The sequence below is a fragment of the Pleurodeles waltl genome, chromosome 2_1 (genome assembly GCF_031143425.1).
Source record: "Pleurodeles waltl isolate 20211129_DDA chromosome 2_1, aPleWal1.hap1.20221129, whole genome shotgun sequence".
NCBI lineage: Eukaryota > Metazoa > Chordata > Amphibia > Caudata > Salamandridae > Pleurodeles > Pleurodeles waltl.
Window position 1 is genome coordinate 655378645 of NC_090438.1, and position 27552 is coordinate 655406196.

General features: G+C 42.4%; 1 protein-coding gene across 1 annotated transcript in view; it reads right to left on the minus strand.

Moving 5' to 3' along the window:
• The window catches only part of ADCY1 (adenylate cyclase 1), a 1375168-nt gene that overhangs the window by 896928 nt on the left and 450688 nt on the right, over nt 1-27552 (minus strand). The gene's annotated exons all lie outside the window — the stretch shown is intronic.

Sequence of the window (27552 nt, forward strand, 5' to 3'; positions counted from 1 at the left end):
TACAACATTAACTCAGTATAAGCTGAAGGGTAGCAACTACTCAGATATACAGGTTACTCTATGCGAAGTTATTGCCTCTAGTAAACAGAGTGATGGTGGACAGGCCCCTGACCCGGAAGGAGTCCCTATCGATTTGATAAAATGTAACATCGAACTCTGGGCCCTCCTGATGACTAATGTATTAACAATCTTAAACATTCATCGGTACAATGTTTCAGTATTCACGAAAGGGTACCTCTCTTTGCCAAGTTTCGATCAACCCACTTCACTGATTGATACAGCTGTTAAAAGACTAGGAAGAGTTTTATGGAACAGGATCAAGGAGCGGACAGTGGAAAATGCTATTATAAACCCATGTCAGTATGCCTTTAGAAATTGCGTAGGAACTATTAAGAAATACCTGAACCTAAGCCTAATCATAGGCAAGTACACAAAAGCAAAGCAAACACCTCTGTACCAACCATTCATGGACTTGTCATCGGCGTTTGATTGCATTAATCACTCAAAACTGTGGCAATTCCTTTTTTCTTTGGGACAGATGTAGCACTTGTACACTTGAAAGCATCTTTGCATGAGAACATGAAGGCTAGGATCAGATTTGGCCCAACTGATGAAGTCTCTAATTAAATCAAGATTGTTTGCGGGTTGCGGCAAGGTTGCGTGCTCGTCCCCTTGCTGTTTATATTGTACATTAACAACCTGAGTCCTCATTTATCCTCTTGCACCCTTGACATCCCATAGGTAAGGGGGTGCCCCTCGTGCAATACTGCTATACTCTGAAGAAGTTGTGCTGATGGCCCGCACCGCCACCAGCACTGCATCTGTTGGTGCACTCATTTGTACAATTCATGGATGCCCTTGACATTCAAACTACTTTTCCAAAATCATATATTATGGTGTGCGGCCCATAGTGTACCCAGCTTCCAAATGTTGCACTCAGTACAAACTGTTTACAAAGCACAAGCACTTTCTCTTTTCTAGGTTTCACTTTTGAAGCAGCTGCCTCATGGGCACCTAATACCACCCACTGCAGGATGAAGTTTTCTAGGGCACTTGGCTCGCTTCTCAGTCTCCCACAGCCACCTGGAGGAGGGCACTTTCTCAACTACTACACATCTATACCACTCAGTGTGTCCCTTTGAGAACGTGTGGGCTGAGATCTGGGGCATTGCAAATTGTAAAGCTATACACGTGGAGGAAAACCTCTTTTGAAGAAAAGCTTTGTATGTTCCTTTATCCTCCTCCCACTTTATGTGTCATACCGTGCTGGGTCTGAATTTTCTGAGTGATTTTATTAGACTCTGCCCAACACTGCTGTGGTTATCTGTCTGGAGAACTGAGGAGGTGTCTTTCACAAGAGATATTATTAGCGACTGTCTTGCATGTGACAATGGTCTCTCCATCTTGTTTATGTAATGAAAACTTTCCAAGAGACTGGGATAGCCCAGGCCTTCCTTAAGCCCGCCTTTAGCAGCAATTTAAATAGAAAGCATGTGCAAAGGTTATTATTTGCCCAACCCTGATCCAATAGGCTAAATATGGAAATGCTAAAATCCCACTCTTGTAGTTTATCTGCATCTGAGCCCTCATAGTTCACCAACTAATTATCTGTTTAGAATATGCGGGTGATGGAACTAAACCTAATATTTCATTGTAAGTAGATACAATGAAGTATCTACTTTGTTCCCATTGGGTTTTCAAAGGAATCTTTGTGATGATAGGTCTGGGCAATCAATTACGTTTGTTTCTGTGTTTTTTTTATAAAAGATTTACTGAACTGTTTTTAAATCTTTTTATTGAACCACAGATTTTTAGGCAATGCGGCCCATCCTTTTACGTCTTAAAACAACTGTTGGATGATGAGTCTTGTTTTTATGTCAGTTCCTTCCTGCGAGCTTCTGTGTGGTCACATAGTACTATGCACCCTGATTAATATTTTATATGCCGCGTTCTGATTTATATGCATGAGTTTTTATCACATTGTACTGCATTCTCATAAGAGATTTCTGTTATGTCAACTGAAACGGCACTTAAATGATTATGTAAGCACAGTTTGTTTTAATGTTGTTTTTGCAACTTTTATGGCTGCTTTTGCATTCAAATAAATGTATTCTGATCTGATAACACACAAAATAGTACAGAGAGATCAGTTAGTGGCAACTAATTTTATGCTATTTCAACTGTGTAGAGGAGATCGGAAAATAATTCCTCACCCACATTTCAACGCATGAATCATCAGGCTTTTTCCTCATTTTGACATATAATTATGACGAGTCAGGCTCTAGCACACTGTCGGGAGCACAGGATATAATACTTAGAGATCACACTTGTCAGGCAGAATGATATTTGAGGATGGAGGATCACTGTAACGCGATTGAAATCATGCAATATATTTTTTAATCTTGTAAAGGCAGTCAAGAATAAACTCACTGAGTTGGCTTGTGCCCTAGGAATTCTTTTACCCATATGTGTTTAAAAAAAATAATCTGATCTCTAATTATAATATCTTGAGCTCCCACTACAAGATAGAGCCCTTCCTGACATAATGATGTATTCAGGATGAGGGAACAACCCATAGGTAAAGCATGCCACAAAATGTGGGTGAGGTTTATTTTCCAAAAAGTGGGATCGCCTCTTCAGACTTGAAATGGTATAAAATGATTTGCCCTTAGGTCTCACTATACCATATTACTAGATTGCACAATTTTTACTTCCTAATGCTAGCACTGTTGAGGGTTCCTTTTAGTACCTAGGTTGGACTGCCTCATTTGAGCTCTAGGCCCATAGCCTGTGACTTACACAATTTACTCATTTTATTATATTTTAGCACTGCTCGCTTTGGCATAGTTGTTTGTATGGCAAATATTCATCAGCCCATTGCACGCATTTCACTATTTTCCTTACTCAAGGTTGTCATGTTTTGTATGTGCATGCGTGCAGTTTGAGCAACAAAGTCTGTTGTTGGTCTCAGCCCTGCATTTCCGCACAGCGAACACTGTCGCAGATGTGACTCAGATTAAATTGATTGTGGCTGCTAAAACCTTCTAATTCTATTGAGAATCGAAAGAGAAACACCACTTTTATTTTTGGCTAAAATTTAAATGTGTCGTTTTTAAAGTGGGTTACAATTTGGTTAACATGTGCGTAGCATATAATGTTTGATGGGGAGTGAGGCAGAAAGGTCATTGATGTGCCCTTTATTAACAATTCCTTGGTAACACACTCTCTTCTAAAGTTGGTTTTACTCAATGCGATATTGTTAAAAAAATCCTAAACTGGGCATATTGGCTAAATCTTAATTGAATTCATGCTATAATCTGCTCTGTTGGGGAGCTTAATTACTTGGCTGTTCAGCTAGCAGGTCAGATCTCCTCTGGGACAATAGTTCCACCCTTCTCTGAACTTTCTGGAAGTCAGGAGGCCCCAAAAGATCGTGGACTCCATTTGTAAATGGCACAACCGAGCCAGGGTAATGCTAAAATGAATCTTCTGCTAGTATGAGGCACTTGGATCTCTGCTTCGGGTTTCCCGTGGTTAACACACTGACCAGTCTCCAGTGGGATCAAGCAATCAACCCAGAGGAACCTGTATGAAGGTGGGTCTACTTGGGGTGCCTGGAGCACTGCCAGGCAAAGATGATCTGCAACACTGGGGAACCAGTATAATGGTGCCCCACCCGATGTATCAGGAATACATCTAGCACCAATCTTAAAATATTCTTCCTGTAAAGATGGAAGACCCCTTGCAAAATATACTTCAAACGGAGTCCCTGGCATGAGAGAAGTGGCCTTTTGAGGTGGATATTTCCAAAGGCAGAGTGCATGCACCATTGTGTTCACCTCCCATTTCGCAGGCTGAAGTGTGAGTAGGTGAAAGGTGAAAGGTGAAGGATAGCTTCCCTTCCTAGCCTTCTTAGTGTTGAGCAGAGATGAGGGCTCTGTAACATCCCATCCCACTTGGTCCAGGCAAGGATTATGTGGGTGCCCCAAGAAGGGGTTGTGACACTCTCTGTTAAGCTCCTTGATGATAGATGCAGCAAACAAGTAAAAACCCTAAGCCAAACATTTTATTTAAATGCTAAAAAAGACAGCAGGGATTTTATTTTTACAGTTATTAGTTGCGGTTGTAGTTATCTAGATGTGCAGGAACACCACAGAGTGGGTTGAAGATTTTCAGTCGTCTCCCTGGAGCAGGGAGAGTAGAAAGAAAATTCCTACCCTATGTGTTGTGAGGTATAGTGTTCTAGTAGTAGCAAGCCTTACTCTCAAACCATCCTTGATTGAGCCTTTATGTGTAGCGGGATTGTTTGTGGACTCACTGTGTTTTCTGTCCTCAGGTGTGGTGTGACTTACCGTACTATGAAGGTAGAAATATTGGGTTTCGACGAAATGTCTGTTGTGAAAGAGTCATTATTGAAAGTATGTCAAACTAATAGGCCTAGCTTGTCATTAGTGAATGGCAAAGTATATGAGCATAATTGTAGTATTTCACTGAAATGTTTACACATAACAAATGTTGTGAGAAAAACCACTTTGTTAAAGGCATATATGTGGGATATTGATGCTTTAGGTGTTCTGTCTGCTGGTATAAAAACTATTAGGGGTGCCTCAGTCCGATGGGGTGATTTACTCTTCTTTTAAGGTATTAGTTAGCCAGTGATGAAGCAGAAAATGAAGGTTTTGATTTATTAACGCATAAACGTAGTGTGAAACAATCATGTGTGATATTAACCGAACTAATAAAGATTGTACGGGGACAAAATGTGCCCTCAGAGTAGTTTGCCATCATTTATACGCGTGCTTTATATAACGTGGTGTGGTAGAATTGTGCTAATTCGACATAATCATAAACGTGTGCTACGATTTGCTTATTTGAAATGTCTTAGCTTAGCATTACTTTAGCGGAGGCTTTGGCCTAGTTGCCTGGTCTCACGGTTTAGATGTTCGTATTTTTCCACTGTGCTATTAAACGTGTATTTTTGCTTGGAGCTGTATTTTTCCACAAGAAACTGTTCACATGCTTATCTTAAAGTTGGTGCCAGCATGGCATATTTTCTCCTTAATTCAAGGTCGGCTTGCAGGTGCGGACAATGGAGGCTCTGAGAGTAAGCTAATCGAGAGACAATGTTGCAAATTACGTACCCATCTCCAAGGATAATGTATGCTTAAGTAAAAGCTTGAGAACTGTCGTTTTTGATTGGTCAATTTGAAGCTAACCTATGAACCCACCAATGGAGACCCTACTGGACTTGAACTGTTGTCTATAAAACCCAGGTGCACGAGAGGAAAGCTCTCTCTATCTTCGGACATCCCGCCATTTTGACTTCGTAGCTACTATGACCCATTTTGCTGCGACGCCATTTTGGGAGACTTTGATGCTTTCTCTAGTCGAGAGAAAGAGACTTTAATGATTCTTGCCCTAGAGACTTTAACTTTGATTTGCCCCTTTGCATGAAGTAGTAGCCTTACTTTGCCGCCGTGAGGCAATTGCCCCGTTCACCCCTGCCCCTTTGTCCCGTCCTATGCTGATCGAGAAACGATACCTGTGAGACGAAGAGTTCATTGATTGCTGATCGGAATTGGTAATTATGAAAGGAAATTGTAAAATTGCATTGTGTTTCTTTTAGGTAACCAACTGCTGATTTTGATAAGGACCCTAGCTAGGAGTTTTCTAAATTGATGTTGCCAAATTGTTTTTTTGCATGAAGTCCCACATGCTGATGCTAATTTGAGGTTAGACGAGGATTCCATATGTCGCACGATGCAATTGGAGATCTTGTTATGCTGACTAAATGTATGCCATTAGTTCATTACAGATTATCGTATTAGTGCTTTGCATTGCTATTATCGAATGCCTCGTGATTCAAATGCTACATAGATTACACTTGTTTCGACGATATGGACAGCTATTAATGTTCATTTATGTTTATCATTTGGTGTTGAGACACATTTATATTGTGCTAGCTTTGTTAATATAGGGAAATAAATTCACTAACTTCGCAATAAACTGGTGTGGTTATTCCTGGCTGAAAGGTCAGGGTTCGCCGAAATGTATTCTGCATTAATTGTTAAGTATTATGTTGTTCAAGGTGTTGCTTATGTTCGTTATTGATTATCGATAAAAGGTGATTGATCGATTAAAAGTACAGAGAGTTCCCACTTAGTCAAAAGATTCATCGACCTAAGGAGCGTCCGAACGCAGGTAAATTGTTACCACGTTCCGCTCTATCAGTAGATGGTAGCAGAGGATGGTTACGTCTTTTGGGACCCTGTACTAGTAGAGTACATGGTGTTGGATTAGCGGTTACGCATTTTTGAGACCCCACTCGAGAAGTTGATTTAGATTTTTCTTGGGTAAAACAGATTGACAGAATGATGATGGGCTAGGTCCACGCGACTTTCCCGGGATCTCGGAGCTTGCGAATGGAGAGAAAGGAGATGTGGAAACAGCGTTGGCGGTACTAGTGATGGTATGAGTGAAGTTAGGGTTTTGCGCTTGCACAGCTTATTGCCGCAGAGTGTGTGAAAAGGTTGCGAGGGTTTTCTTTTAAGGATAGCGGAGGTGCGACTCCGAGTGTAGAACTAGAGAAGTCGTCGAACTTCATAGAGTTAGCGGAGGTGCGGCTCCGAGTGTGAGAGTAGGGAAGTCGTCGAACTTCATGTGCGTCTGGCGCTTTGTGCATAAAAAGGTCTACGTGGTTGTTGTTGTTGAGACGGGCCCTGCGAGGTCAAGAGACTCCGGAGTATGTTGATCCATGTTGTGGTCTGGGCGGTTTAGTAGGTTGATCGGGCGTGGTCAACGAGTGGGTACGTGTGTTAGGGAGTGAAAGAAACTTCGACTTCGGGCTTTGACAAGATTCTAAGTGCACTAGAACAGATCATTGACAAGTTGGGAGTAGGTCTGCGGGTCAGATTTGCTTGCGAATGTGGGGATTGAGAAAGACGGAATAGCGGCCGAAGCTGGTGAAAGAGATCGAATAGTGGCCAAGGTTGGTGAAAGGTCCCTAAGGTCCTGAAGCGATTGTGTTACCCTTCCTGTAGTAAACCGACAGATCTGTTTTAGTTTTTTTTTTGGTAGCTCGCGATACATGCAAAAAGTTGTTACGGGAGGAACTGTGTGAAGGAGGATTAGCCGCGAGGCTTTGTCAGCCGCAGTGTGTGTGAGTGTGACGTCACTAAGAGCCGCGCTGGGATAGGTTGGTTGGAGAGAAGGGTCGCGCACGGATTGGACGCAGTCCGTGGCACTCGATTGGAAGGGGAAAGGCAGGTGAAGAGTATTCCGGGAATTAAAGTCACCTATTGATTACAAATTTTGTGGAATAACAGTGACCTATTGATTATAAACTTTGTGAATTAAAAGACGAGAAAATGAAATTCCTTAAAGCATTCAGGAGCGCGATGAAGGGGGAGTCATACATTAAAGCGAGCGTAGGAGAGGAAACGCCGCCCGAGGGTACACCAGCTTACATTGTAATGGAGGAAAAAGGGGTAGCTCCGTGTCTTTGGCTAAAGCAATGGCACAAGTGGACAGAGAAACATGGGAGCGTAGCATTCCCGATACATGGGACATTCAACATAAGGGTCCTAGAAAATTTGAGATTCACGATGTATGACATGAAGGTGCCTCCAAGGCCAGCACAGTTTGAGGCTCTAGCAATCTGGGAACTCATGGCTAGACAGCAACAGAAGAACAAGTTTGAAACAAGAATGAGGAAGGTAGAAAAGACACTAGCGGATGCTAGGTGGGATAATGCGCAGAAGGTGTGGAGGTCAGATGTATTGCAGGGAATAAAATTGTTCCCCGCAATTACTAAGGATGAAGAGGAGACAGGTAAGAAAGCTACCTGTAAGACAGACAGGAAGTGTTCCAAGGACAGAGAGGACGAGGAAAAGTTGAGAAGAGAAGAGGAGTTAGAGGATGAGGAGTTGATAATGCAATTGCTGAACGACCGTCCACCGCCTTATGCAGAGAATGGACAAGGTCCAAGTACCAGTTCTGCCCCTCCGGCATCGGTACAGAACAGTGAAACGCAGAATATAGGAGTACCATCGGGATCTAAGGATCCGAGCTTACTGCTCACTCCACAGATACCGCAGGTCAGGAGAATGTATCCAGATGTGCCCGTGTTGAAACCAGCAGAACATTATCAGCCGCAGATGCCAGGGTACTACAGCAGTGATAGCAATGGAGGGATGATTCCAGATCCAGCCGTAAGGGGCGTACAGAATGGTTACAACCCAACAATGGCACAAGCTGAATCAACTCAGTTTATGATGCCTCAAAAGCAGATGCAGGGAGGAAATGTTCATGCTCAGATGACGGGGAGTCAGATGGGCATGCCGGCAATGATGGCCCATAATATGGGGGTGAACATGCCTCAGAATATGGGAAATGGACAAAATCCAGATGCGATATCACTGCCCATTACCGTAGGTCCAGTGGTACCTTTGTATAGTCAGCCTAATTTAGGTATGAGCAGTCAGGGACAAATGCTGCAGAATGGGACAGAAAGAAGGTGCATAGAAAATACTCCGGGGATAACCCCGATAGCGACTCAGCCAACTGGGTCTGGGTCCTTGATGGAGTTTAGTCCCGTATGCGCTCAGTCAACACTGGTGAGGTCGAGCCCCCCACTGATAATACCATTAACATCGAACACTGAAAAGTTGCCGCAACCATCGATGGCAGTCGATGTGAATGCTACACTGATGGGGGTAAATGCGCAACAGCTGACACAATGGTTCAACAGTTTAAATTCCACACAAAGTTCAGACAGTGGGAAAGGAGACGATTACTTGAGCAGGATGAGGCTGAACATGGAAGCACAAGAGTTGGTGGAAGGGAATATGGGTGTGAACAGGTTAGAATCCTACACGGAAGAGGAATTGAGGTATCTATGTCCAAAGATCACGAAAGAGGTAAACAAGGTACATAAAAGTTTACAGGAAGTAGCAGACAGGAACGGGATTGACATAGGCAAGACGAAACACTTGAGCAGGAGCTATAGGTTGGATTTTGGGACCACAGATTTTGAACACATGAGATCAGCAGGCATGAAGGCACACCTTAGAGAATTGCTGCATAGTGCCCAAGTGTGGAGGTGCTTAGACAAGTGGGAAAGCAGATGGGTAAAGAGGAAGGATAAGAGGAGGGACAGTGTTACAGAGCATAATGAGAAAAGACCGCAGAGCAGCGAGACCGTAACCATGTTACCCATGAGGGAGACAGCAGGGGGAAAATTAGTACATGTACCATGGCACAGGAGCGATATTCAGTCTTTTACGAATGATTTTCCCAAACTGAGGGAGAAGCCGATCGAATGGTATCAACAGACTGATAGGTTTGTGAAGCTTGCAAAATGTCTCTGGGAAGACCTGAACACTTTATTCGAGATTGTGGTTCCGGCAGATTTGTGGGAGGATTGCAAAAGAGCTGTAGGTTGGCCGACAAGTGAACCAGAGAGAGACAGAGAGACGGGTGCACCATCACCTATGGTGATGTGTCTGTACTATAAGGTGATTGAGCATTTGAAGACGAAGGTTGCCGCGAAAAATGTGGATTGGCAGAAAATTGATCGAACTGCCCAAGAGGCTAAAGAATCGATTCATAGTTACTATGAGAGGTTGTTGAAGGCGTTCAAGAATTACAGTGGCACGGAAGCAATTGAGGCGAAAGATATGCTTCATTTTGTGTTCAGATTTGTGGAAGGGCTGAGACCAGAGATAAGTCAGATGATAAAGTCGCATTTGATCTGCTGGCAGTCGAAACCGATTGATGAAGTCTTGACTTATGCGAAATACTGTAGCGATGAAATTGAGGTGAAACAGAAAAAGCTGAAAGAGAAGGTGATGATGATGCAGCTTAAGGCGGCTCAGACAGGCTTGCAAGGTCTGCAAGGGCTGCAAGGGTTGCCAGGGATGCAAGGGTTTCAACAACAGGTACCGCAACAGCAGCCGCAGTTGCAGGGAAACATGGTGTTTCAGCAACAGCAGCCGCAGTTGCAAGGAAACATGGCGTTTCAGCCACAGGGCAGAGGCAGAGGCAGAGGAGGTTTTGTGAATAATGGTCCGGATTTGAACACTGTTGTGACAGGTGTGCAGGCAATGAAGAAAGTGATGCCGTGTCACCTGTGCGGAAACGTAGGTCATTGGAAACGCGAGTGCCCAATGGTGGTGCAGGAAGGTACAGGTGCAGGTGTAGGTGTTGGTCAGCAAAACAATGATGTCAATGCATTTCAGACAATGAGAGGACCGAAAATGAGAGGTCTAAACCCAAACTTTCAGACTATAAATCAATTGCAGGGATTACAACCTATGCAGCCGCAGCAGATGCAGATGCCCCGTGTGCAGATGACGCAAATGCAGCCGATGCAACAGCAGTTACCTTTGGTACCTAATCAGCAAATGCAAATACCTTTGGCACCAATGAGTCAGCAGCAAATGATGGTTCCTCCACAGGTAACGGGTCAGGTAATGAGCACAAATGGCACAGTACAACAGTTCCCATTACACAGTGAGAGTGGAATAAACAATGTATGGGAGAGTGAAAGCTCAGAAGAGGAAGGAGATTGTGTGCTTGCGGCATCCTTGGAAGTTGATCAAAGGGGTCCGTACGTAGAGGGAAGAGTAATGGGTCATCGTGTCTCATTCCTGGTTGACACGGGAGCCACACGTTCAACTGTTAAGAGCAGTGAAGTACCAAATTTGCCACTCTCAGGGAGGACAGTTCAAGTGGTGGGAGTAGCAAACAGGCATCTGACGAACCCAATAACAGATCCGATACCAGTCAACATTGGTAACTATCAAGGGGTACATCAGTTTGTGGTGTGTGACTCAAGCCCGATAGCACTGTTAGGAAGAGACCTATTGTGTAAATTGGGTTGTTCGATAATGTGCTCGAACGAGGGAATAACAATACAGACGAGCAGTGATGGGGAAGAAGAGGACAGTGTAGAGGGCGATGAAATAGAAACAGTTGACGAAGAGTATCCTCTGATTTGTCTTTTACCAATGATAACTGAAGAAGATATCCCAGCAGAACTACGGGAAACAGTCGGAAAGAAAGTGTGGGATATGACAGGGAAAGAGGTGGGATTGATGAAAGGAGTAGAACCAGTAAAAGTGATGGTAAAGCCCAATGCGATCTTTCCCCAGACCCCACAATACCACATGCCACAAGATACCCTCATGAAAGTTGCCCAACTTATTGACGAATTCGTGAAGCAGGGAGTACTGAAAGAAGTATTAAGCAGCCCATGTAATTCACCGATAATGGGACTAATGAAGCCAAGTGGGAAAGTCCGACTTGTACAGGATTTGAGAAAAATAAATGACATCATAATAAAGTGCTGCCCTGTCGTACCGAATCCGGCTGTGATAATGTTTCAGATCCCTTGCGAAGCTGAGTGGTTCTCAGTCATCGATTTGTCCCAAGCATTCTTTTCTGTGCCTCTTCATGAGGACAGCCAATTCCTCTTTTGTTTCAAATTCCTAGACAGAGTATACAGTTGGTGTCGAATTCCTCAAGGGTTCTCTGAGTCACCGTCGATATTCAATCAGGTTCTAAAGAAAGACTTGGAAGAGTTGGAGTTGCCATTCGAGTCAACCTTAGTACAGTACATTGACGACTTACTGGTTGCATCAAAGACAGAAAGTGGCTGCACAGCCGATACCATTGCTCTGTTGAACCATTTGGGAGAGAATGGACATAAAGTGTCTCCTTCCAAACTGCAGTTCTGTCAGAAGAAAGTGAAATACTTGGGTCACCAGATAGAGAAAGGGTCACGGAAAATAATGAAGGAAAGAATTACAAGTGTACTTCAAATGAGTCCACCAAAGACAAGGAAGGAGGTGAGGAAGTTTTTGGGAATGGTGGGATATTGTCGCCAGTGGATTCCCAACTTCTCGTCTCTAGCAAAGCCTTTACTGAAATTGACCCAGAAGGATGCCTTGGATCAGATCGAACTGAAAGGGGATGAGATGGATGCTTTTGTTGAATTAAAGGAGTGCATGTGTAGGGCTCCAGCTTTAGGTATGCCTGATTACACGAAGCCTTTCACATTGTTTTGTCATGAACGTGATGCATGTTCCTTGTCTGTCTTGACTCAAGCCCATGCTAAACAGACCAGTAGCGTATTTTTCAGCTACTCTGGATCCGGTTGCAGCAGCACTCCCAGGGTGTTTGCGCGCCGTAGCAGCAGTTGGTATCAGCCTCACTCAGAGTGAAGGAATAGTGATGGGACACCCAGTAACAGTCATGGTCCCTCACTCAGTTGAGATACTTTTGACCCGATCCCGAACGCAGCACATGACTGGAGCAAGACTCACAAGGTATGAAACGACTATTCTGGGCTCACCGAATGTGCAGCTGAAAAGGTGCACTACGTTGAATCCAGCTACCTTGCTTCCTGGAGAAAATGCTGAAATTGAGAACGCTGAAGACGTCGAGCATGACTGCCTTCAGGTGACTGAATTTTGCACAAAACCCCGACCGGACATCAAGGATACAAAACTTGATGAAAATGACCAAATTCTTTTTGTTGATGGTTCATGTCTAAGAGATGGGGTGGGAATTTTGAAAGCAGGATATGCTGTATGTACTGTAACAGGGGTCTTGGAAGCGGGATGGCTTCAAGGAGTCTATTCTGCACAAGTAGCAGAACTTGTAGCCCTTACTAGAGCATGTCAATTGTCTGCATTGATGAAAGTCACCATTTACACTGATAGCCAATACGGGTTTGGGATTGTGCATGACTTTGGACAACTGTGGTCACAGAGAGGTTTCCTGACTTCTTCAGGATCCCCAGTGAAAAATGGGGAGAGAATAAGGGAGTTGTTACATGCCATTCAAGTGCCAGCTGAAGTTGCAGTGGTAAAGTGCAGTGCTCACACGAAAGGACAGGATTATGTGTCTCTGGGAAATGCCTATGCAGATCAAGTCGCAAGATTTTGTGCCTTGAACTGTATATTGTTAAGGGATGATTGGAATACAATAAGTGAACCAGAACTCGAACCAGCTGAAGCATTTGCCTTGAAGGTCGTAGATACAATAGAAGAACTAAAAGCACTACAGAATAATGTCAGGGAAGATGAAAGAGATTCCTGGATTAAATCACAATGTATAAAGAGACAAGACGAGCTATGGGTTTCACATGAGGGAAAATTTGTTCTGCCAAATGGTCTCTTATCACAGCTTGCGCGGTTCTATCATGGGCAAGCTCACCTAGGGAGAGATGCCATGATAAGATTGTTCAAAACTGATTGGTTTAACCCCAGATTTCGCCAAGCTGCGGAAGCAGTTTGCCATCGATGTGTCACTTGCCAACAGATGAACCCAGGAAAGGGAACAGTTGTGAACGCGAGCCACATTGGTAGGGCAAGCGGTCCTTTTAGTCGTATGCAGATGGACTTCATTGAGATGCCTGTGCATGGAGGTTTAAGATATGTGTTGGTGATTGTGTGCATTTTTAGTCATTGGATTGAGGCATACCCCACACGTAGAAATGACAGTCTTACAGTTGCCAAGCTATTATTGAGGGAGTTAATACCACGTTTCGGATTCCCGATCTCTTTAGAATCAGATAGGGGAAGTCACTTCAATAACGAGGTGATGAAGTTACTTTGCGAAGCACTGAACATTGAGCAAAAGCTGCACTGTAGCTATCGCCCTGAAGCATAAGGACTGGTGGAGCAGATGAATGGTACGCTGAAGTCGAGAATGGCAAAAATATGTGCATCAACAAATTTGAAATGGCCTGACGCATTGCCCTTAGTGCTAATGTCAATGAGAAACACTCCGGATAGAAAAACTGGATTGTCTCCGCACGAAATTCTCATGGGCAGGGCTATGAGACTTCCTGCAGTTCCCGCAAACATGCTTTTGAATATTACAGATGATATGGTGTTAGACTACTGCAAAGGTCTGGCTGACGTGGTTCGCTCTTTCTCTCACCAGGTGGAGGCGACCACCTTGCCACCGATCCAAGGTCCAGGACACGCACTGAAAGCAGGTGACTGGGTCGTGATAAAGAAGCACGTGAGGAAGTCGTGTCTGGAACCCCGTTGGAAAGGCCCTTTCCAAGTGATCCTGACAACAACTACTGCTGTGAAGTGCGCGGGGGTTCCCAACTGGATTCACGCCAGTCATACAAAGAAGGTGTTGTGTCCCACAGATGAGGAAGTTGAAGCGCTGAAACTACCAGTGCCTGATAAAACGGTGCCGAGTGCTGAGACAGAACAAAAGCGAACTGAAAGCGGACAAGCAACAGCAGAAGAAAAGGAGATATTATTGGAGAACGAAGAGTCCGACTCACTTGGGGAAGACCAAGGAGAAAGTTCAGACAGCGACGACGAAGCTGCAGGTGACAAAGAGCCTGAAGCCGCTGAGGGTAGCAAAAAGCCTGAAGCAGCTGAAGGTGACAAGGAACCTGAAGCAGCTGAAAGTGATACAGAGCCTGAAGAAAGTAACGGTGACGAAGGGCTCGAAGAGAGTGAAAAGGCAGGAGAGCCTGAGCAGAAGGGGGCTTTCCCAGAAACAGACGATACAGAAAAAGAAACAGAGAACGTGACCGATTCCCCTGAAAGTGGGGACAAAGAAGAGCAGAACGAGAGAGTTCAAACCACTACCGAAAAGGTCGCAGGTCCACCAAACGGACACGGTGCAAAAAGAAGACTAAGTATCTCACCGATAAAAGAAAAGGGTAAAGAAGGTTTGAACGAAGGAGGAAGGCCGAAAGTGAAAGAGAAAAGAAAGGAAGTGACCGTCGTGGAACAATCGTCAAGTGAAGAAAAGGACTTGGCGAAGGAGGAGAGTGCCAGCGAAGCAGAATCAAAGAGAGAAGCAAAATTGAAAAGGAAAAGGATACCAAACAAGAGGTATTCCGGTCCTGAATGGGCATATGCAGTCAATGATGATTGGACTGATGAGTTTGTATCTCTAAGCATCGAGAACGAAGAAGAAGAAGAGATACCAATAGAAAAGAAAAGTTTCATAGACTCTGTTGATTGAAACGGTAGTAAATGGCATTGCTTGCTGCAATCTAACGTGAGACAAACAACCAGCTGAGACATTGCTAAACCGAATTGAGACAAATGCTGCTAACCGATAAGTGACTGGCCTTTTGAAGAAGACGGTGTGAACATTGTGCTCGTTCAGCTTTGTAACTGAATTGCTAAGTAGTTTCATTTATAAGTGCTTCTAGCTTTCTGATTCTATACAGATCATGCCTGGGTACGCTATGCAGAATAATAGAAAGAGATATTGTAAATACGTGTGTATAGGCTTGGTACTAACATGTGTACTAATAATAATGGCAATTGTGTTTGGAATGCATGGGAAAGGTGAGAAGGAAACTATTGCTGCTTCCACTATTGTTCCTGTTACTGTCACTGAACTAACACCATTGAAAAGACTAGCAATGGATGAGAGGCTCTTGCATGATAAGAAAGAGCTTTCGTATAACGTTTTCTATCGCTTATTAACAGAGTATGTTGAGACTATGGATGCGAAAGATTGTTATGTGTGTACTCAGATACCGACATCAGTAAAGGAAGGGGTGACTTATCACCACATGCCCCTTACATATGGGATTACATGTAGTATAGTAATGTCTAGGTTTTATGGTCAATCTAACATACAGTATTTTTTCTAAAATTATGATGTTACCTTTGCTTATGTTCCTATAATAGCTCAGCTAAGCGAGACTGCAAAATATTGGGATTACAAAATTATGAGGGACTTTTTCGAGCCAATGCAACCTTTTGAAACGGCTCATGCTCATAGGGAGAACCTTACTTGCTCCGTCTCTGCTGTAGAAATAAGCTTTTTAGATCGCACAGATGATAGAAGGGCTCAAATGAAGGCGAAATTAGAAAAAGAACTGCATAAGAGGACTTCAGTAGATAATTATGACTTTGCTGCTATAAAGACACAAGGGAAAATTGCTTTAGATGCTTGGCATGTAGGGAAATTTTGTATATATCGAGGTGAATCTTACTATGATAATATTTTTGTAGGAGCGAGTGAATGCAAACATACGTTTATTTTTAAGGCCAAATGGACATTCATGATGGACGGACTTGACCCTGTCATTCCAGGGGTGTATTATATTTGTGGGCATAATGCCTATTATCGTCTTCCAAAGGGATGGTGGGGAAGATGTTATTTGGGTATAGTGTTTCCAAAGGTTTATCAACTGGATGACATATCGATGATTGAAAAGACACCTGGATCCCATCGTATCCAGAAAAGAGAGACCGCAGCTGCTGTGGTAGGTGATATATTTGGAGCCATGATTCCTTCACTAGGAGTTGTGCTGAATTCCATCAAAATAAGAAAGTTGTCTACTATAGTGGATAACATGTTGACAAAGTTTTCAGGTGCTATAATACTGATGGATGCTGAACTTGCAGCGGAAAGAGCTATGACTCTTCAAAATAGGCTTGCTTTAGACATTCTTTTAGCAAAGGATGGAGGCGTTTGCAAAATGATTGGTGCACGTCACTGCTGCACCTATATACCTGATAATAGTGTGAAAATTAAAACTATGCTTGCTAATCTAACAAAAGAAAGTGCAGATTTGAAAGAACTGAAAGAACCAGGAGTGTGGGAGAAGGTTGGAAAGGGACTTGCTTCAGTGGGACATTGGATTGGGGGAATTTGGAATAGAATATTGTTGAAAATAATAGAAGGGATATTAATAGTGATAATTTGTGTATTTGGAATTTGGGGAATAAAAAGGGGAATAATAATGATTATGGAGAAAATTAAAAGAAGAAAGGAGGAGAAAATAATGAAAAGAATGGCAGAAGAATACAAAGCGCAAACTAGGGGAACTAAAAGGAAAAGGGAGCTGACAGAATTTTAATGGGATAAAATTTGTGGGCTAAATTTGTGTGATGACAAGTAGTCATCAGAGGAGGGATTGATGAAACAGAAAATGAAGGTTTTGATTTATTAACGCATAAACGTAGTGTGAAACAATCATGTGTGATATTAACCGAACTAATAAAGATTGTACGGGGACAAAATGTGCCCTCAGAGTAGTTTGCCATCATTAATACGCGTGCTTTATATAACGTGGTGTGGTAGAATTGTGCTAATTCGACATAATCATAAACGTGTGCTACGATTTGCTTATTTGAAATGTCTTAGCTTAGCATTACTTTAGCGGAGGCTTTGGCCTAGTTGCCTGGTCTCACGGTTTAGATGTTCGTATTTTTCCACTGTGCTATTAAACGTGTATTTTTGCTTGGAGCTGTATTTTTCCACAAGAAACTGTTCACATGCTTATCTTAAAGTTGGTGCCAGCATGGCATATTTTCTCCTTAATTCAAGGTCGGCTTGCAGGTGCGGACAATGGAGGCTCTGAGAGTAAGCTAATCGAGAGACAATGTTGCAAATTACGTACCCATCTCCAAGGATAATGTATGCTTAAGTAAAAGCTTGAGAACTGTCGTTTTTGATTGGTCAATTTGAAGCTAACCTATGAACCCACCAATGGAGACCCTACTGGACTTGAACTGTTGTCTATAAAACCCAGGTGCACGAGAGGAAAGCTCTCTCTATCTTCGGACATCCCGCCATTTTGACTTCGTAGCTACTATGACCCATTTTGCTGCGACGCCATTTTGAGAGACTTTGATGCTTTCTCTAGTCGAGAGAAAGAGACTTTAATGATTCTTGCCCTAGAGACTTTAACTTTGATTTGCCCCTTTGCATGAAGTAGTAGCCTTACTTTGCCGCCGTGAGGCAATTGCCCCGTTCACCCCTGCCCCTTTGTCCCGTCCTATGCTGATCGAGAAACGATACCTGTGAGACGAAGAGTTCATTGATTGCTGATCGGAATTGGTAATTATGAAAGGAAATTGTAAAATTGCATTGTGTTTCTTTTAGGTAACCAACTGCTGATTTTGATAAGGACCCTAGCTAGGAGTTTTCTAAATTGATGTTGCCAAATTGTTTTTTTGCATGAAGTCCTACATGCTGATGCTAATTTGAGGTTAGACGAGGATTCCATATGTCGCACGATGCAATTGGAGATCTTGTTATGCTGACTAAATGTATGCCATTAGTTCATTACAGATTATCGTATTAGTGCTTTGCATTGCTATTATCGAATGCCTCGTGATTCAAATGCTACATAGATTACACTTGTTTCGACGATATGGACAGCTATTAATGTTCATTTATGTTTATCATTTGGTGTTGAGACACATTTATATTGTGCTAGCTTTGTTAATATAGGGAAATAAATTCACTAACTTCGCAATAAACTGGTGTGGTTATTCCTGGCTAAAAGGTCAGGGTTCGCCGAAATGTATTCTGGATTAATTGTTAAGTGTTATGTTGTTCAAGGTGTTGCTTATGTTCGTTATTGATTATCGATAAAAGGTGATTGATCGATTAAAAGTACAGAGAGTTCCCACTTAGTCAAAAGATTCATCAACCTAAGGAGCGTCCGAACGCAGGTAAATTGTTACCACGTTCCGCTCTATCACCAGTGAAGCCTTCCTTTTGTGTGCACCTAATGCAGCTTGTGAGGCAAAAAGGGGGGCTTCACTAGGATTTTCTCCCTGCCATTTTGTACATATTTGTAATTTTGTATGTAGTATTTACTATACAACAAACACTCTGTCTAAACATTAGTTTACTGAATATTGTTAGTTCCTGAGTTCTGGTTTTCTCGCCCACAACTTCTCTCTGAGACCTGGACTAGCTACTTCAGTGTCAAACATTCGAAGGAGTCCTTTTCTTTTTTTACAATTCTTTATTGAAGGATCAAAACAGAACAATGCAAAAGAAAATGGGAAATGAATAGGGGACGTCAAGAAAATGGTAGCGAAACCATTACACATCTGCAATGAATACAATGAATACAATCCTAAATAGAGCAAAAGTACAAGTAGCAATTGAAAAAAAGAGATCGCCTGCTACAAATATAATTCCTGGGACAGGGAAAATTAACCAAAAATGCAGAAAATGCCCCCAGGCAATTCTCTAGTCAATCCAAAAAGCCTTTATCTATTTTCCCCACTGGAATGTATGGCAAAAGTGGGAAGTTTAGTTTACTGTAACTTTTTATTATGATAAATCCATAACAACAATCAGCATAATATCCATTAGGTATACTCATTGCATCTTTGAAATGACAGATATGCAACTATATGAAAAGACACGAGTGAAAAACAAACTACTTACCAACACATTTGAGACATCTATTCAACCTGACATCATTCAAACATTCATTAAATTTGCCATAAAAATTAGATATAACATTTTATCTTATACTCTTCATAGCTTTACATAGAATTTCTCTTGGAAAATATTGCACAGCATCAATGCATTTTCATATATTTTGCCTCAAGTTACGGGATATTTCAGATTCTCTTGGGGCGTGTTACCTTCACACTGTGTTTGGGCATCTACGCCTTCCTCAAGAAACCCACAACATCCTCATCACAAAGTGCACTGTGCAGAATCTTTTTCCATCTGGAATCACAACAAAATTTCTTCTAAGTCATACTGGGCTTCTTTAACTCATACTACCTACTCTTCACACTATTGCTTAGTCAAGTCCTCCACTCACTCAATAAATCAAGAACAAGAAGACCAAGAAAAAAGTGAATTAAAAATTCATAAAAATACTGCTTGATTTTATGCATCAACAGAAATGAGTAGGCACCAAAGTACCGTGCCTTTATGCTGCTTAGGTGTTTCCTTCCATTCCATTCCATTCCTTAGTTTTTCAGGCAACACTAGGGAGTTGCATGAGGACTTATTGTCAAAGGATTTTATTACATTCCATGAGATATTGCGTAAATCAAAACGTATTGACCCAAATTGGCTTAGAAGGCCTTATTACTGGTCGAGAGGCCATATTAGTAGTTAAGTTGATTTACTGTCACTTGGATGTTCCAGTGCTGGAGTGGCTAAAGCCAAGGTAGTGAGTCATGAGAGCAAACTTTAATATGCAAGAAAGAAGGGGTGTTCGACATTCAGGCAATTTATTTTTGCTTAGTTATCTAAATGTCAGCAAAATGATGTGAAACTGCTGGTAATTAGAAAAAACTCAAATCCATAATTTTGGGCTATATTGTAGTGTGAAATACATCCTTATGGTAATTGGTAATTTATGGCACAAGGACCATGTTAGAACTGTTAGTCTCAGGGTGCCCCCCCATTTGCCTACATCCCTCCTTTTGCTGATCTGTTTTTGTTGGTCTTAGGACACTAGGCACTTTACCACTGCTAACCAGTGCTAAAGTGCATGTTCTCACTCACCTAAAACATGGTAACATTAGTGTATCCCCAATTGCCATATTTAATTTACTTATAAGTCCCTAATAAAGTGCACTGTATGTGTCCAGGACCTGTAAATAAAATTATATTAGTGGGCCTGCAGCACTGATTGTGCCACCCTCTCAAGTAGCCCTTTAAACATGTTTCTGGCCTGCCACTGTACAGTCTATATCTGCAGTTTTACTGGCATGTCAACTTGGCATTTAAAACCCTTTGCCAAGCCTTAGACTCCCTTTTTATTGCACATAAGTCATTCCTAAGGTAGGCCTTAGGTAGGCCATAGGGCGGGGTGCTGTATAATTGAAAGGTGGGGCATGTACCTATAGTTTTACATGTCCTGATAGTGGAAAGCTCCCAAATTGGTTTGTCACTACTATGAGGCCTATCCCTCTCATAGGACAACATTGGGGATTCTCTATTACCTTTAATAACATGTAATTCATGATTGAGAAGGAGTAGACCTGCCAGGCTTTTACCTACGGAATTGTAATGATAGATCCTCTTTAATGGTAAAATCAGATTTACTATTACAAATTAGAAAATTCCACTTTTAGAAAGTTGGAATTTTCCTGCTCTTAGGCCTGTGTGCTGCAGCCTGTCTCCAATACACATCTGGGCTGGGGTGACAGCTGGTTTCCTGCATTGCCTCTAGACAGCCTCACACAAAGAAAGGGTAGGTGTGACTGAGAGGCCATTTGCATGTTATTGGACCATCCTGGGCAGGATGATGTAGTGTTGTGTGAGTAGTACTGATGGTAACCTTTTGGTTCCTAAAGGAAGCCATAGAACTGTGATGTGAGTGTTTTGGTGTGGTGACTGGATTTCAGTTTTAGAATGTTGAATTCATGCATGCACACAGAAAAATAAGACAAGCAAGACCAAGCTCTATGTGTGGCGTATTCATTTAAGAGTACCTAGGCTGTGGAGGAAGATACAACTGGTGACAAGATAGAGGATACGTAAGCCAAAGAACTGACAGTGCTCTCTCAGAAATTTTGCTGTGGTCCAGCAAAATGCTTGTGCATGCTACACTCTCCTCAGTCGAAGTGAAGATCAAGGTTTGGTGTATGTGGAGCCAAAGTGCCTCTCCAGCCAGGGACAAGCTTTCGAAAAAGACAAAGGCCTTACAGAGATGTTTATGTAATATTTGCCAGGAACCTGCAGGTAAAACTGTAAAAGAGGTACAGTGCCACAGCGCAACACAGAGCTATGAGACATACGGAATGATAATGCTAAAGACAGCGATCACCAAGTACAGAGAAGCGCCAGAGGAAGCGATAGTTGAATGCAAAGAAGAGCTAAAAGCAGTAATAGCCTGATACAAAGAAATGCTAAAGGCAGTGAAAACCAAGTATATTATATACAATGCAATGAGACAAACAAGTAAAGACCCATGCAAGAAACAAAGCTGCTACTCACTGTTAAAGAAGAAGGCACTGGCTCAGAGACAGAGAGCACACAGGATGATCCTGAAGCCAGCACATAACAGGCCTGGCCAATGGTATAAATAGAACAGGTCCTGTTGGACAGACAATGATGCTGGAGGGAAGTCCAAAACAACATCAGTATGTTCTACAAATGTTTATATTGCAGTTTCCTTCTTAAAAGCACCAGTTACATTCGATCCTGCCAAAAGGCAAAATATTGGTGACATATAGAGTGCCTGGAAGGAAAATTTTGATGATATCATTGCTGCACTAGAAGAAACAGATGTCAATAAGATAATCAAATATCTTAAGAATCCTGCAGGTGAAAGAGTAAAAGAAGTAATAAAGAAAATATCACATAGTGATGAAGTATCCTACTGTCAGATCAAAGAAGTACTGAATGTTAAATTCAATTGAATGCCGAATGTTGATTATGAAAGATGTATTTTCAGTCAAGAAAGATAAATAGCTGGTAAAACAATTGACACATTTGTTGAGAGACTTGATACGCTCAACATTGTAAGTTCAACTAATACAATGATGGAGAAGCCATACGTCTTAGAGCCATACATGGTTGTTTGTCAGATTCCTACAGAAGATGAATGCTGAGGGAAACACTGATCTGGAGTGAGTACTCCAGGCTGCCGAAGCTGAGGAATGCTCAGAATGACAAGCTGCTGACATGGAGGCCGGAGGACCCCAAAGTGAGACAGTTATGAACATGAAAAGTAAACAAAAACAGAATGCTGAAAGACACAAAGTGATGTCTCCAAAGAAAAAGAATGCAGATTTTCATTTCCACATGAAGGTAAATGTCCCACCATTGGACACATATGCAAAGGCTGCAGGAAAGAGAGACATTTTGTAATGGTTTACAAGGTGAATGAAAATCCAAGTGTGTCACGCCAAGAAAACAAAATGGACACCTGAAAGTTCTACACGTGAACTCGAGGCAAATGGACACAAAACAAAGTTGATCATCATCTAAATATTTGTCTAAGAGTTCTTCAGTTTCAGTGTCAAGTGATAGTGAAGAAGATGGATGCACAATGTTGATGTTTACTTCAGAAAAAAGTGCACATGTCAGACTGGCTGCAAGTGAAGGGAAAAATTAGTAAAGGAAAAGCCGACAAGACAAATCACAAAAGTCAGTCAACAATTGTCCCAAAAATCACACCGAAGATAAACAGCTGTTCCATAACTTTTATTATTGACAGTGGTGTGTCGATAAATATTATGCCTGAGGAAAAATGCAATGAATTGTCAACATTGCTCCATCTCACAAAATTGAAAACTAAGATGTATATCTGGGCTGAATTAACATCATGATTCATTCATAGCAACATAAGAAGACAAAGGTACAAACACCAATTCATGTACTTCAAGGTACTGCATCAAGTAGCTGTTTACTCAATTTCAATACTGTTGCTGAAATGGGACTGATATCGGTGAACTGCATTATTAATGCTCATCACGAAATAGTAAGTCAATTACCTTCATTGTTTCATGGGACAGGAAAACTGAAAACCTTGAAAGCACAACTTCATATCAATGAGGACGTTCATTGTGTTGCTCAAAGACATAGACACATTGCATGTCATTTATAATAAGCTGTTGAGAAAGAGCTTGAGACCTTACTAAAGCCTGATATCATTGAGCAATCTTCTGGTCCGAACTCCGTGGGTTTTGCCATAGAGGTAATACCTAAAAAGAATAGTGAAGGAGTTGTATGCATTTGCGTTGACATGCATCAAGCTAACAAGGCAATTGAAAGAGAACAACATTCTAGTCCGCACATTGCCAATATGATCACACAGTTAAATGGTGCCAAAGTCTTCTCTCACCTTGACCTGAACAAAAGATATCATCAGATGGAACTTGAAGAAAATTGCAGGTACAATACTACCTTTTCTACTCGTGTTGGTTTGATCAGACATACAAGTTTTGATGTGTCACCAGCTGCATAACTGTTTCAACATGTAACTTGATGCATAATACAACCTGTCACAAAAGCTTTCAATTACAGTGATGACATATTGGTTTTTGGGGCCTCACAAAGGGAACATGTTAAACTTCTTACACAAGTTTGTCAACTACTTGTTTATGCAGGTGTAACCTTGAAAGCAGGGAAGTGTGAGTTCTACAAAACAAAACTCAAATTCTTTGGTCATATTTTTTTTCCATGGATGTATGAAGTCAGATCCAGCTAAAGTGCAAGCCTTATGTACTATTAATCCCCCCACAAGATGTTGCCATGCTACGTTCATTCCTTTGCATGGCCAGTTACTGTTCTAGATACATACATGACCACTGTAAGTGCTCCCTTAAGAGAATTAACAACAAAAGAATGTTTCATTTTACCGGTCACATGAATGTGCACAAAGCTTTAAGAAAATCAATCATGCAATTGAGAATGCCATTGAAACAGCCTATTTTGATCCAAAGCTGTAAACAGAGGTTTTTACTGAGGCAAGCCCAGTTGGGTTGGAGGTGGTCCTTGCCCAACACAAAGGACACCCAAATCCCTGAAGATATATTGTGGCCTATGCAAGCAGAAGTTAGTCACAAACTGAACATGCCTGCTCACAACATGAAAAAGAGAGTTTAACAGTAGTCTGGGCGTGTTAACATTTCCAAGTATTCTTACATGGCACAGCTTTCAATCTTGGAACTGATCATCAAGCGTTGCTTACTATCCTTGGCAATCCAAAAGCCAACATGCCTCCCAGAACTGAATGTTAGGGTTTGTGACTACAGGAATATGACTGCACTATCGTGCATCGACCAGAAAAGGATCAAAACCCTGCTGACTACTTTTCACGAATACCAGTATAGTGTCATGGTTCTGCTTCCAAAGTGGCTGAAGCCTACATTATCTTCATTGTAAAATCAAATACTCCTGCTGCTATTTCTTTGGAACAAATTATTTCTGCAACAAGCAAAGTTAGTGACATGCTGATACTAAAAGATATCATTACACAACAATCCTGGAGACAGCACCGTGAACTTCTCACAAGTGACTGTGAAAATCAGAAGTTAAAGAATGAACTATCAGTTACTCAAGAAGGCATTGTTTTACGAGTTTCAAGAATTGTCATACCAGAGAGTCTGCCACAGTAAGTAATTGAAGTGGCCCACGAAGGACATTCTGAAATTGTTGGTACCAAACATGCTCTTCAAGACCGAGTTTGACTTCCTCGTCTTGATGAGAGAGTCAACAAAGAATTGAAAACCTGTCATTTGTGCAATTGCTTATCTCCCAAAGTCACTCCACATCCCTTGAATATGTCAGACTTGCCAAAGCATGTATGGGAGAGAGGTGCTGTGGACGTCTTTGGTCCTCTTGATGGTGGAAAACACCTGGTCGAAGATCTTTCTCGATTACTCAAGAGAAAGTGATTGAAAGATTAGATGGAATCTTTGCATTACGGGGTGTTCACTCAATTTTGAAATCTGACAATGGCCCACTTTTCAACAGTTGAGAATTCAGAGGCTTTCTTACACAACTCAGTGTGAAGCATCAGAAAATCACACCTTTTAGGCCACAAGCAAATGGCATTGCAGAACGCTTTATGAGCACCTTGAAAAAGACTGTACAGAGTGCAAAATTAGAGCAGCTTAGTGTGAAGTCTGCTGTCTGTGCTACTCTTTGAGCATACAGATTGCCTCATCTTTCAACAACAGGTGAAAGTCCTCCCACACTGATGTTTGAGAGAGCCATAATGACCAAGTTACTTTAATGGACAAACAGAAGATCTAACACTGATAGTGAATTTTTTCAGAAAGTCTTGTATTGAAAACAAAGAAGAAAATGTATGCTGACAAATGTAGAGGTGCCAAGAACATTACTTTTCGTAAAGAAGATTGAGTGTTGGTGCAACAAAAGAGCAGACATAAATCGAATGCTCCCTTTGATGCTGAACCTTTTAAAGTCATAATTAGTAAGTGTAGGAAAGTACTCTCTTTTTGCCATGGTTACCCCAATTTTCTGCCTGATGTCAGTGTGCTTGACTGTTTTCACTGGAATCCTGCTAACTAGGACCCAAGTGATTATGCTCTCTCTCCTTTAAATTTGGTTATTGCATACTGGTAACCCAGTATTTCACCCACAATTGGCATACTCGTGCCCCCTTAAAAGTCCCTAGTATATGGAGCTTAGGTACCCAGGGCATTGGGGTTCCAGAGGATCCCTATGGGCTGCAGCATATCTTTTGCCACCCATAGGGAGCCCGTGCAAAGGCTTCTGAAGGACTGCCATTGCAGCCTGCGTGAAAAGGTGCATTCACCCTTTCACTGCCATTTACACTGCAGCAGGTCACTCATAACTCACACCAATAGCAGGCCTTTCAGCCCTGAGGGCAGGGTGCAGAGTGCCTGTGCATAAGGGCACCCCTGCACTAGCAGAGGTGCACCCACGACCTCCAGGACCATTTTCCTGAACTTCGTGAGTACAGGGACGCCATTTTACGTGTGTACTGGTCGTAGGTTACTACCTATGTCCAGCTACATAATGGTAACTCCGAACATAGGCATATTTGGTATCAAACACGTTGGAATCATACACAAAGGCTTTTGCAAGCATTGGTTGTATGATTCCATGCACTCTGAGGGCTCCTTAAAGGACTCCCAGTATTGCCATTCCAGCCTTCTGAGGTTTTCCAGGGAACCCCAGATGCTGCCACCTCTCAGACAGGTCTCTGTCCTCCTGTTACTTGAAAAGATCCAGTCCAGGAAGGCAGAACAAAGAATTTCCTTTTGGAAAATGGTGTTATACCATCTCCCTTTGGAAATAGGTGTGGCCTTTCCAAGCCACTGGAAATGCTTTGAAGGGCACATTTGGTGCCCTCCTTGCATAATCCAGTCTGCACCACTCCAGGGACACCCAGTCCCTGCTCTGGCACAAAACTGGACAAAGGGGAGTGATCACTTCCCTGTCCATCACCACCCCAGGGGTGGTGCTCAGAGCAGAGCTCCTCCAGATGGTTTCTGGGTTTTCCCATCTTGGATTCCAAGTTGGCAGGGAACTCTGGGAGCATCTGAGTGGCCAGTGCCAGAAGGTGACATCAGAGTCCTCCCCTGAGAGGTGCTTACCGGTTTAGCTGACCAATCCCCCTTTTAAGGCTATTTAGGGCCTCTCTCTTGGGTGGGTGCTTTCTCAGATTGGGAATGCAAGACTCCATCAGGAATCCTCTACATCCTCTACTTCAACTTCTCACCAAAGAAACTGCTACTGGACCCTCCAGGAACTCTACAAACTGCAACAAAGAAGCAAAGATGGCTTCTGCAACAATGTATCTTCAGCTCCTGCCAGCAACTGCAACTGTTTCCTGGTTTTGCATCCTCAGAAGACAGTCTGTCTTCAGACTGCACCAGAAGAGCAGAGGAATCTCCCTTGGGGTGAAGGAGTCACTCCCCTGCTTCAGCAGGCACCTACTGCAATGACGACTGGCTGCGTGGAGCGGGACTTCATCTTCTTGGGTGCAATACTGACTGTTCTCCTTAACTGGTGACACCTTCATCTGGGTTAGCAGGGGCTCCTGTTCTCCCTGGACTCTTCTGTGCTTCTTAGACTTGGTCCCCTTCTTCCAAAGGTCCAGGAATCCACCGTTGGTGTCTTGCAGTCTCTTCTGGTTCATGCATAATTCTTCTTTTTGTTTCTGTGTGTTTTGGTAAAGTTACTGTGTTTTACTCCTGCTTTCCCGGGTACTGGGTTGGGTTCTAGTACTTATCTTTGGGGTTTTCTAGTGCTCCCTGCTCCCCTCTACACACTACACTTGCCTAGGTGGGAAACCGACTATAGCATTCCACTTTCTTAGTATATGGTTTG